This window comes from Euleptes europaea, chromosome 2 (genome assembly GCF_029931775.1).
Source record: "Euleptes europaea isolate rEulEur1 chromosome 2, rEulEur1.hap1, whole genome shotgun sequence".
In the NCBI taxonomy this organism is placed as follows: Eukaryota; Metazoa; Chordata; class Lepidosauria; order Squamata; family Sphaerodactylidae; genus Euleptes; species Euleptes europaea.
The window spans coordinates 82,972,067-82,984,540 of record NC_079313.1 but is presented as its reverse complement, the minus strand read 5'-3'; positions in this window follow the sequence as shown (position 1 = coordinate 82,984,540).

Here is a 12,474-nt window from a genome sequence, read left to right as displayed (position 1 = left end):
AGTCCAATTTTTTTTAATATGTAAAGCTACTCCGGGAATTGAGGGGGTCATGTTTTTTTGTGACATCATGGGGTTATGTGGCATCAGCCAGTGAGCACTGTGCTCAGCCAACTTTTTTGTAGCTTGAACTGAGGCAGAAAAAGGAACATTTGAGCAGGCCATTGTGAGAGCACTTTCCAAATGTTTTGTCTGGGAAGCAGCAAAATGGAGATGTAGCCACTGCATCTCTCCCTTTCCTCTTCCCCTTCACACACTCTTTCCCAAGGTTTTACTGCAGGGCAAAACTGAAGCTCTACTTACTGCAGCAGATGGAAGGTGCACAGCAGCTTCAACTGTTTCGACAGATGTGATATGTTGGTTGACAGGTGGCAGCCCTGCACCAGAACCAACAAAAGCAGACCCCTCCCCTCTATGGCGGTGGTGCCGTGATGTTTTAGACGCTTTTCAGGGACAGGGCTAGATTAGATTATAGTCAGTGTCCTTCAGCCTAAGCCATCTCACAAGGAGGAGCCGTGGCTCTGTGGTAGAGCATCTGCTCGGCATGCAGAAGGTCCCAGGTTCAATCCCCGGCATCTCCAGTTAAAGGGACCAGGCAAGTAGGTGATGTGGAAGACCTCTGCTTGAGACCTTGGAGAGCCGCTGCTGGCCTGAGTAGACAATACTGACTTTGATGGACCAAGGGTCTGATTCAGTAGAAGGCAGCTTCATGTGTTCAAGGTTGAGGAATGGTGGGATACAAGAAGGGTCGATGTCTCAATTCCAAGGGATCCATGTGTATTTGTGGGGCCAAAAGACAATTGAGTTCCAAAAGTAGGTAGGATGCAACTTCTTATTATCGGGATTATGCAGGAACTTTGCAACAGTTCTTTGTGAATCAGTCCATTCCCAGAAAGCCACCTAGAAGGAAGTGACTGCCAGGTGTTCAAACTGTGCTAGCCTGAAACTGCACAGTGGCCAGGATGAGGCCACTGCCCCAACGCCACACTTGTGTAGCAGTGGCCTCAAACAAACTGGCTAAGAGAGTGAGCTGTCTTCCCAAAGGTTCCTGTTTCAAATCTCACCACAGAGTGCCATAAACTCACTGGTTGACTTCAGCAAGCCACGCTGCTTCAATTCCACAGCTGCAATAGGAAGACACTGGCCTGCCTTACAAACCTATTGTAAGGATTAGCAAGAGCCAGACTAGGTGAGATTATTTTACTAGACAAGATAGCTTTTTGAGAGACAGGTCTAGGTTACCCCGACCAAAATCTCGTACCATCAACCACACAACAGTCCCACTACTGGGAAATCATTTCCCAGGTGCACAAGACCCTGACTCAGTGTGGGACCATGACACTGTGGGAGAACGGTTGGGTTGCCAACCTCCAGGTGGTGGCTGGAGATCTCCCACCATTACAACTGATCTCCAGGTGACAGGGATCAGTTTCCCTGGAGAAAATGGCCACTTTGGCCATTGGACTCTATGGCATTGAAGTCCCTTCCCTCTCCAACCCTGCCCTCCTCAGGCTCCACCTCCAATATTTCCAGGTAATTCCCAACCCAGAGCTGGGAACCCTAGAGAACAGGATTCAGCCTTTCATCTGCACCCTTTGCTCAACATGAAACACCCTTTGGGGGATGCCAGTTGTCCTGTTGGGGAGGTACACGTGTGCATTTGTGGCTTCCCAATGTGGCAAATAGCATCTCTGGGGTAATTTCAGGTCAGGAACACAACATGGGTGTAGGAGGCCGAAGCCCCTTCTCCCCCTGTGCTGCAGTCCCAATCTGAATTGGAGCCCCACATTCTTAGAAAACAAGCACCCAGCAGCACAATGTGTGGCTCATGTTATGTGTCAGGTTGGGGGAACCTACACCAGGCCCTCAACAATTGTCTTCTCTAGTTTGCTTCACAGCTAATGTGTTAAAAGTGCTGTGTAATATTTAAAACTAAAATGACTAAAAAAAAAAAAGCTAAAATGACTAAACTGAGGCTGTCGTATTTTGATCACGTCATGAGACGACAAGAGTCACTGGAAAAGACCGTCATGATAGGAAAAGTTGAGGGCAGCAGGAAAAGAGGAAGACCCAACAAGAGATGGATTGACTCAATAAAGGAAGCCACAGCCTTCAATTTGCAAGATCTGAGCAAGGCTGTCAAAGATAGGACATTTTGGAGGACTTTCATTCATAGGGTCGCCATGAGTCGGAAGCGACTTGACGGCACTTAACACACACACACAATATTTAAAACACATGTAAAAATACTCAAGGGTGAGCTGGCTGTCTTGCAGAGCATTTTGGGGTGCCCTATTGGGAGGGCATCACTAGACCTCTGCTCTTGAATCCAGCCTAGGGATGCCAGACTCCAGGTGAGACCTGGAGATCCCCTGGAATTACAGCTCATCTCCAGACTACAGAGATCTGATCCCCTGACAAAAATGGATGCTTTCGAGGGCACACTCTATGGCATAGTACCCCACTGAAGTCCTTGTCCTCCCCAGGCTCCACCCCTAGATCTCCAGGAATTTCCCAACCTGGACCTGGCAACCCTACTCCCCCCCCATCTGCCGCCAGTGACCGGGGGGACCTGGTAACCCTAATCCATAGGGTTGCCTGGTCCCTCTGCGACTGGCGGGAGGTTTCTGGGGTTTGGGGAGGGGAGGGACTTCAATGCCATAGAGTCCAATTGCCAAAGCAGCCATTTTCACCAGGTGAACTGATCTCTATCAGCTGGAGATCAGTTGTAATAGCAGGAGAGCTCCAGCTAATACCTGGAGGTTGGCAGCCCTACCAATCCAGCCCTATGGTGCAGTTGCTCCAGTGATGATCCACTCTCTCCACCACCGTGTGAAACAACTCTACCTCTCAAACTGGGCTCTGCATTCAGTGTACGCCGTGTGCCGAACTGTCATCTTAAAGGTGAAAGAACACAGTCAAAATCAATGCACATTGATTTTTACTTTTTCGCTTTGTTTGCCCTTGAGATGGCAGGCGGGATACTTAGTCCTAATTAAGAGATTAGCAGACGCCAGCCAGTGCCAGAGCACCAGCACAAATGCAGAAATTAGGTTCCTAGGGTACAGGCCCTGCCTGCGCCCAAACATGATGCCAGCATGTCGCACAGGTACATTATGCTGTTCCTTATCGGTCACGGGCATTTATGGCTGCTAAATGGTGATCAGCTGCCCATTAAATTGCATGCCTTATTCTGTCCTGCTTTTTGGGCACAAAGATGTTAGGTAGGTTTGGCAGAAAGATAGATGGGACTTATTTATTTGTGTATTTTAACTTATATACAAACAAATAAATAATGTATTTAATTTATTTATCATTTATTTAATACCCTGCACCCCCTCGGCACAAAGGACTCAGCGTGGCTTACATTTAAAATATATTTAAAATACAAATAAATACAAATAAAATGGAAACAAAAGCAATAAATAGAACAACAAAACCAATTAAAATATCAACTACAAAACTTGCTTGGAAAATAAAACAACTGGCCAGCTCCCCGGTTCATCCCAAACCGAAAAACAGCCGAATTTCCCCCAATTCAGCGGTTTTCAGTTCGGATGGAACCGAATTTTTAAAAAAGCAGGGGAAACGAGATAAATTCGGCGAGTTCGGGGCGCGCCGAATAAATTCAGCAAATTCGGGGGCTCAGAATCATCAGCATAACCGTCAGTTAGTAAGCAGCATTCTCCCGCGGCCAATGGTGGCCAAGCTGGGTCTTCTCCAGGCCAATCAGAGCAGGGATTCTCACTTTTGAAATGGCCAGGAGAAGAGTGTAAAAACTCCAGTCCCCCCCTCCCGTCCCGACTGTATTCATTGCCTTCCAATTTGGTGGCTGTGCTGCTGAGAGATCCGATTCCTGACTGGGCCGAGCTGCTGGTGCTTACCGGAATAGGATTGGATTTATTTCTCCTCCGTGCTCCTGCTGGAAGACATCCACTCAGTTTGATTTTGGGTTCTTTTCTCTATACCTTTTCTCCCTTGTGTGTGTGTGGGGGGAAAGCAGAGTCTGTGTGTGTGGGGGAGAGCAGTTTCTGTGGGTGGGGGGAAGCCAAAGGGGGCTTTCGCCCATTCTGCCGAGGGGTATGTGCCCACTCGTGTCTGCGGGAATGCGTGTTCTGCATTTAAAGTTTTAAAGTTTAAAGTTGAGTCTGTGTGGCGGTTAGCGAGTCTCTCTCCACTCGGCACCCGGGCTGCACCTCCTCCTCCTTGGTTTTTTTCCCGTTTGGGGTTGAGCCGAGCAGTACTGGTTTGAGGGGGGACTTCGCCCGTTCTGCAGAGGGTGTGTGCCCGCTCGCCTCTGCGGGAGTGTGTGCTGTGCTCTGCTTTTGTTTTTTGCCCCTAGCCTGGGGTTGAGTGAGACAGTGCGGCTTGCGTGAGTCTCTCCCCGGCGCCGCTTGGCACCCGTGCCTCCTCCTCCTTGGTTTTTTCCCTGTTTGGGGCTGAGCTGTACTGGTTTGAGAGGGGGGGGTTGCCCGTTCTGCCTGGGTGTGTGTGTGCCCGCTCGTGTCTCTGTCTCCCTGGTTTGAGGGGGGGGCTTCAGTTGTGTGTCCTCAGGTTTTCCCTCATTCATAAGATTGGTTAGGTCTATTTTGATGCTTGCTCAAAACTGGTTTTCAAATTGTGACTTAAACAATGCATTTCCCCAGTCCCGAGACTCCCAACTCCCAAGTCCGATGCAAAAGGGGAAATTCCACCCCCACCTGCTCCTTATGCATAGCTAGTGTGCCTCTGTCCTTTTCCATGGTTTGCAAACTCCCAAGGTCACATCACATGTTGCTTTGCATGGTTTTGCAAACTCCGAGTCCAAACGGTCTATTTATTTCTATTCATTCCAATGGGTGGAGGGGGGACCCATTCCAGGCCCCATAACTCGGGACCCACTGCCCCAATCGTCACCAAACTTGGGGGTTCTTCCAAGAACGGTCCCCTCAAGCTACGCTAAAGGTTTGGGGCCTCTACCTCCAAAAAGCCCCCCCCCCGGAACTGTGGAAAGCCGCGAAAGTGTTTGTAATGGCTTTATTGCAATGGGCAGATTGGGGGGACCCCTTCCGGGCCCCATATCTCAGGGACCCATGACCCAATCTTCACAAATCTTGGGGGTTCTTGCAAGAAGGGTCCCCTCAAGCTACGCTGAAAGTTTGGGACCTCTACCTCCAAACATGCCCCTCCCGGAGCCGTGGAAAGGCGCGAATGTGTTTTTAATGGTTTTAAACGGCCGAATTTCCCTCCGAACTCCGAATCTCGCGCTGAATTGCACGGATCCGAATTGGGGGAGTTCGGACTTTGGCATTTCCTGAATCAAAACGGGGCAAATTTTGCCGAATCCGAATTTTACCGAATTTTTTTCCCAACAGCCCTAATTTCAACTGCTGAAAAAGAGAAACAGAGCTAAATGTCATCAGATAATTATAACAGCTCATTCCAAATCCTTGGACAACGTCTCCCAGGGATTTTGTGTAGATGTTAAACAGCACAGGATGCAAGATACAACCTTGAGGAACCCCACAACACAAGGATATCTGTTGACCAGAAAGGCTGGATCAGAAGGATACTATGGTTAGTGGCAGTGAAAGCCATTGCGAGGTTTAAAAGAATCAATTGAGCTCCTCTTTCCCTGTCTGTCTCCCGATGAAGCTCATCTCTCCAGCAGGCCAAGGCAATTTCACTTCTGAAACCAGGTCTTTAACCAGATTGGGTTGGGTCCAGATAATCCAAGTTCAGAGCTGTGTTCCAGATACTGGGAAATAGTTCTGAGCCAAAAGGGGCACAGTTGTCGCTTAACATTCAGAACCCCAGCTACAGCTCAATAAAAACTGAAGGCCGGGGCTTTATTGTTGCTTCTCTGGAGTTAGGAACCCACATCCACAATCCCCCCAGGGGAAAATAATTCTGGCAACTCTAGCTTTCCCCCAAGTCATTATTCTTCCTACCATAGGGGTGGGGGTTCAAGTACCAGAGAACAGGGAATAGCCAAGGAATCGTTCTTCTTTACCAAGCAAATTCCCACTGCAGAAGAAATAGTTACCCCCTCTTTAGAACTATGTATAATTTTCACGGTGGGATTGGGGTGTGTTTGTATGCACATGCATGGAAAGTGTCTCAACTGTGCTTCCGAACACCCAAGCAGTTTAGTTTTGTGAACTTCCACAAGTCATGGAGAAATAGGGTTGCCAACTTCCAGGTACTAGCTTGGGATCTCCCGCTATTACAACTGATCTCCAGCTGACAGAAGTCAGTTCATCTGGAGAAAATGGCTGCTTTGGCAATTTGACTCTATGGCATTGAAGTCCCTCCCTTCCCCAAACCTCACCCTCCTCAGGCTCTTCCCCAAGAACCTCCTGCCGGTGGCGAAGAGGGACCTGACAACCCCATGGAGAAACCATTAAAAAGATACCTGGGTATTTTTATTTAAAATATCCTGGACTGAGATTAGTTAATGTTTTCTTTAAAGAATCTATTTACAATATCTAGAATATCTATCTACACAGGTGACGGTCCTGCTTGAGCTGAATTCACCTGGTACCAACAGACTACAGAAACAAAATGCTCATCCAGCCCTTTCAAGACTGCAGCACAAATATGCTCTGAGGGCAGACTGAAATGTTGTGAATGCACACACACACACCCATGCCAAAATCTCCCTGCACAGATGCAAAACCAGAAACAGACTCTCATACTTTCTTAGTACAGACTCGCATACTCACTTTATATGTGCCGGGAGATTTTACCATCAGGGCTCACTGATTACAAACATGTGACCTCCATGTAGATTCTGAGATGGTATAGTCCCAGGAGGACTGTACTACGTGTCTCTCCCAAGCATTTGAATCAGCTCTAAGTGTTCTGGAGCAACGCAGTCATGAAATAACCATGGTAACACTATTGCTACACTCTCAGCCTTGGTACCTGAATACTGAAAGGTAGATAATAGAACATCAGATTTTAACAAAGGTCTTCACAGGCAAGTCTGAAAAGCTTCCAGGACTAAAATAGTCCTAGGCTTAAACTGTTTTCAATATGTGTGATGTAGCCATTTAAAGGTATAAGCTCCATTTTAAGCACAGAATACACTTGACAGGCAAATTAGTAAACCCAGTTATTTGGCTGAATGGACCTATCAGCTCTGTTCTTGAGCCAGGTACTACTGCCTGGATACTTTTACTTAGGTGCTACTGCAATACCTATTGCCAGTAAGTACCACCCATTAATTCATTACTAAAAGCTGCTGGTACTTTTGCATGTATGTTGTTGTATCTTTCTTGCTGACTCCTATGGGAACACAAAGTTGCCTTGTGTAGTAGAGTTCACTACTGGATTAAATAGCTGGCTTCCTGAAAAGACCTAATCAGTCTGTGTGTATCATGCTAAGTTTGCTATTCCCTTTGGAAGTTGGGACATCCTTTCCCAACCAAATAACTGATTCTGTAAAAAAATAGAAGGACTGCAGGTGGCCCTCTCATTCACAAGAATATCCAGGCATGTTGCAGAATATCTGGCAGAGTCTGAGGCAGGCAGGGTTTGTGGAGGGGAGGGACTTCAGTGCCATAGAGTCCAATTGCCAAAGCAGCCATTTTCTCCAGGTGAACTGATCTCTATTGGCTGGAGATCGGTTGTAATAGCAGGAGATCTCCAGCTAGTACCTGGAGGCTGGCAACCCTAGGTACAACACATGGTTGTCCAAGGGTTGGCAGGGGTGGAAAAATAAAGGAATAAGTCTATGAAGATCCTCTCCTGCATATGTGAGCAGGGATTTCCTTAGACTTCTAAAGGACTATTGGCTATAGCACTCCCTAGTCTATAACACATGAGGAACTGGTGGTAGAAAGTGCCATGAAGTTGCAGCTGACCTCTGGCAACCCCATAGGGTTTTCAAGGTAAGAGGAGAACAGCTTGCCATTGGTCTCCCATCCAAGTACTGACCAGGGCTGACTCTGCTTAGCTTCTGAGATCTGATGAAATTGGGCTAGCCTGGGCCACCCAGGTCAGGGCATAGTGAATTTCGAACCTGGACAATGATGGACACCCAACACACAAGACTACTCTTTCCCCCCAAAGCAATAGTAGAAAAAGGCAAGAGTCCAGTAGCACCTTAAAGACTAGACATTAGGAAGACATTAGGAAGAATTTTCTAACAGTTAGAGCGGTTTTTGTTAGTCTTTAAGGTGCTACTGGACTCTTGCCCTTTTCTACTACTGCAGACAGACTAACACAGCTACCCACTGTGAATTACCCCCGAAGCAATGTATCATCATTACCCGCTTCACTGTGTTGTGGGTTTTTTTTAAAAAAAAAAGTTAGAATCATAGAATCATAGAGTTGGTAGGGACCAACCAGGGCCATCAAGTCCAACCCCCTGCACAATGCAGGAAATTCACAACTACCTCCCCCCTCCACACCCCCAGTGACTAAAAGATGCCCAAGATGCCCTCCCCTCTCATAATCTGCCTAAGGTCACAGAATCAGCATTGCTGGCAGATGGCCATCTAACCTCTGCTTAAAAACCTCCATGGAAGGAGTGCTTATCACCTCCCGAGGAAGCCTGTTCCACTGAGGAACCGCTCTAACTGTTAGAAAATTCTTCCTATTGTCTAGACGGAAATTCTTTTGATTTAATTTCAACCCGTTGGTTCCGGTCCGACCTTCTTGAGCAACAGAAAACAACTCGGCACCCTCCTCTATATGACAGCCCTTCAAGTACTTGAACATGGTTATCATATCCCCTCTCAGTCTTCTCCTCTTCAGGCTAAACATACCCAGCTCCTTCAACCTTTCCTTATAGGACTTGGTCTCCAGACACCTCTGGAGACCAAATTTTATTAATTTTATTGAATAATTGAAAACCAATGTGGCACCTTCCCATGTGATGCTGCAAGGCAACTCCACCGCTGATTTCTTTAAAAAAGGATGGCTTTCTGCCCACCCACCCCCGTTTGTCTCAGGATCCCTAATCTTCAATTATACCGGGGGGGGTGGGGCGGGAAACGATGTCAAACAATGGCTGAGGGATGGGATGGCTTAGCAGTGATCTTTGTCATCTTGACTCCTAGAAGATGCACAAAAGGGGGGGGGTTGGGTTTTTTTTTTTTAAAGGGCCAGTTAGCTCAGCTCAGCTTGGCCTGCACAGAGGGTTGCTATTGCTGTTTGCTGAGAGCCGTGAGTGCTGAAGGATAGTACGCTCTCAGCTAAATCACATCCGAAACCCTGGATGGGGGGTGGGGTGGGGAGAACTACGTATCAAGGATAAACTGTACCAGCAGAGTGGCTGGGGGAAGCCTGATTGCAGCGCCCCATAGCTGCTTCGCTTTCTCATCCGCTCCCAATTCAGTGGGAGATTAGGGGAGGGCGTTCTGAAAGGACGTGTTTTGCTTAGGACTGAAATAAGCATTGTCGAGGTCTAAAAGCAGTGTGATCTTACATAACATATGAACTGCTGCAATTACACAGGCACTATTGGGTGAGGCGAGGACAGCGTGGCTGCTCTCACAGAGAATTTCCTGGCTTTTGTCAGTTTACGTCAATCTCACTGTTGTTTTAACGTGGTTTTTGCTATTTTATTTCTCTCTGAGCTGGCACCATTAAACAGGGGTTTGGGGCGGATAAAAATGAACAGCACATGCCATTGTCTTGAAGACAGCCTATGGTCAAGAATGCTGTCTGAAACCGAAAGGTCAATTCAAAACAAAATTGACAGAAATGTTTTAAAGAGAAAACCAACCTTCAGTTTTGCAGGGCCATTCCCTACTGTGGGACTGTTCTTTGTCCAGATGATGGGAAAGGTGAGGATAACCTTCCGTGTCCACACACACACACACACACACTTAACAAAGAATACCTACGTTCCAATCATTTCCCAGCCAAATTCATCTTTAATATTAGAAACTTAGGCACCAATACACTTTCACCGCAGTGTAACCCTTAACTTTTTTTTGCTGTCTCCCAGCACAGTATGATTCATGTACTTTGTGCTTTGTATCCTGTTTACAATACATACTCCTACTAAGAAACGTTTATTTAGTGCCAGCGGTATGGTAGGCACTGTACAAAACATTGAAATGAAATGGTTCCTACCCAGAGGATGTGCGATGTTTATTAGATGAACAAGATCAGAATGGGCAGAGAAAGATAAAAGATCTAAGAAAGAGACTGCAGATGAGAAGGGAGCATCAGGTGACAATGCAGGAGCTGGTGAGAAGGCTCTATGGAGGCTACTCAGATGGAAAGGAAAATGCTGGGTTCAGCTCATCACTCAGTCAACAAGCTGCAGTAGCACCCAGGTAAAAGTATCCAGGCAGTAGTACCTGGCTCAAGAACAGAGCTGGTAGGTCCATTGATCAAAATAACTGGGCTTACTAATTTAAGCAATGTACTTGCACTGGGCCACCCAGGGGGAAATGGGGGGACAAGATTCCAGGGGCCCATGTGTATCAGGCTCTCTGAATTTCCAGCTTTTGCTTTATGAAAAGTCTCTAGCCCTTTCCATTGCAGAGATATGCCTTTCCCCTTATATCTCTGCAATGGACAGGGCTAGACAATTACTTTTTAAAGTGGAAGCTAGAAATTCAGCAGAACCTGATACACATATTTGTTATAACATATTGATATATTATTGTTTGTTATTATTTGGTTATTAATAGTCCACATTTCTTGCTGAGACTCAAGGCAGATTACATAGTGCAAGCCAAATACAATCAACAAGATGGGACATTTTATGAACAGTACAATAGGGTTTGGACTAAAGAAATCTGAAAACAAACAGAAATCTCAAACAAATACAATGATACAAGTGAGAACCTACAAAGACTTGTGGGAGGCATCTCATTTTCCCCCATACACACGCCCACACCCACAATTTCCTCTTTCCCTTTCCTGAAAGCCCCATAGCCTCTCCCCATTTTCTGTTTCCTTCCCCTTTCCCTTCCAACAGCCAGCCTACATTTATCTGCCCCTTTGTCTTCAGGTTCCCCCCCGCCCCAGAGCCTCTACCAAGGAAAACTATGGCCCAGTTGTGTGGTGCTTACCACTGCGCCAGGCCGACTTGCATGGTAGGGAACCCTCAAGGACTTGTGGGGAGACCTCCATTTCCCCTATATCCCCCTCCCCATGACAACTCCCATACCCTCTCCCCTTTCCCTGCCTCATTCTCTCCTTCTCAGCCATTCAACAACCTATCTTTTATTTGCATTCCATCTTCAGCTATATTTATTATTTATTTACTTCATTTATACCCCACCTTGTTCCACAGTGGGGACCAAAGCATCTTACATTATTCTCTCCTCCATTTTTCTCATCACAACAACCCTGTGAGGTATGTTATGATGAAAGTATGTGACTGGCCCAAAATTACCCAGTAAGCTTACACTGCAAGATGGGGATTCAAACCTGGATCTCCCAGACCCTAATCTGAAGCTCTGCTACACCACACTGACTTTAATAAGGTGGATGCTGTTGAAGAGTAGCAAGCAGCTTGGCCTAGGTGAGTCATGGAACTCAGGTGGTATCAAGTCACCCAGTAGTTGCTGCCTGGCCTGGCTCTGATGATTCCTCCCTCAAAGACCAAAACAATTCTGCAAAGGGCCTTGCCCTGCTCCCCTGCCTTTTATTCACAGAAACCAAACCTTGGAATACTATGGTTGCCTAGCAATACTCACTGAGGGAATCCATTTGTTAAAGCTACAGGTGCTCCTTTTATGATTTTGGATTTTTTAAACCCTCCAATATTATTTTAGATTTCAGTTTTTTCTGCAAACCTGGGATATTTTTTAGGTTTCTAGAAAGATCTGTCTTGTCTGTTCACAGCTTCAGTCACCATATTTAAGTATCCTCAGATCTGGCCAACTTTGCTATGGAATGTACACTTGGGAACCCACAAGGACTTGCGAGAGGCATCTCATTTCCTCCCCTCCACTATTTCTTTCCCTTCACTGAAAGTCCCCATAGCCTCTCCCCTTTTCCTGCTTTGTTCTCTCTTTCTAGGGTTGAAAACCTCCAGGTGGGGCCTGCAGATCTCCAGGAATCACAAGAGACCTCCCAACTACATTTTTTCTGCAAACCCAGGGACCTTTTCAAGTTTGTAGAAAGATCAGTCTTGCCTGTTTACAGCTCCAGTCACTAGGTTTAAGTATCCTCAGATTTGGCCAACTTCACTATTTAGAATATATGATGACGATTCTAGTGCCAATTTAAAAAATTTAAAGCCCCCATGGCAAGGAATGGCTGCTACAGGGACAATCTCAGGGGAAATCTGGGGGGCTTGGCTAACATGTCTTCTCTCCATGGAGGATGCAATGGAGTTTTCACATCTCCCCAATTTTCCTTTGCCATTAAGCATCTTTACATTGTTGTAAGCTTGCTTTTTTGTTTTGGATGAGTAGAAATATTTTAAAGTATTTTTTCAGCTGAGTACTTTTTAAGAAAGACCAATATCTCCTTCATTCAATGTGGCATATTTACAGGTAATTTGTGTCTTGTTGATTTTTA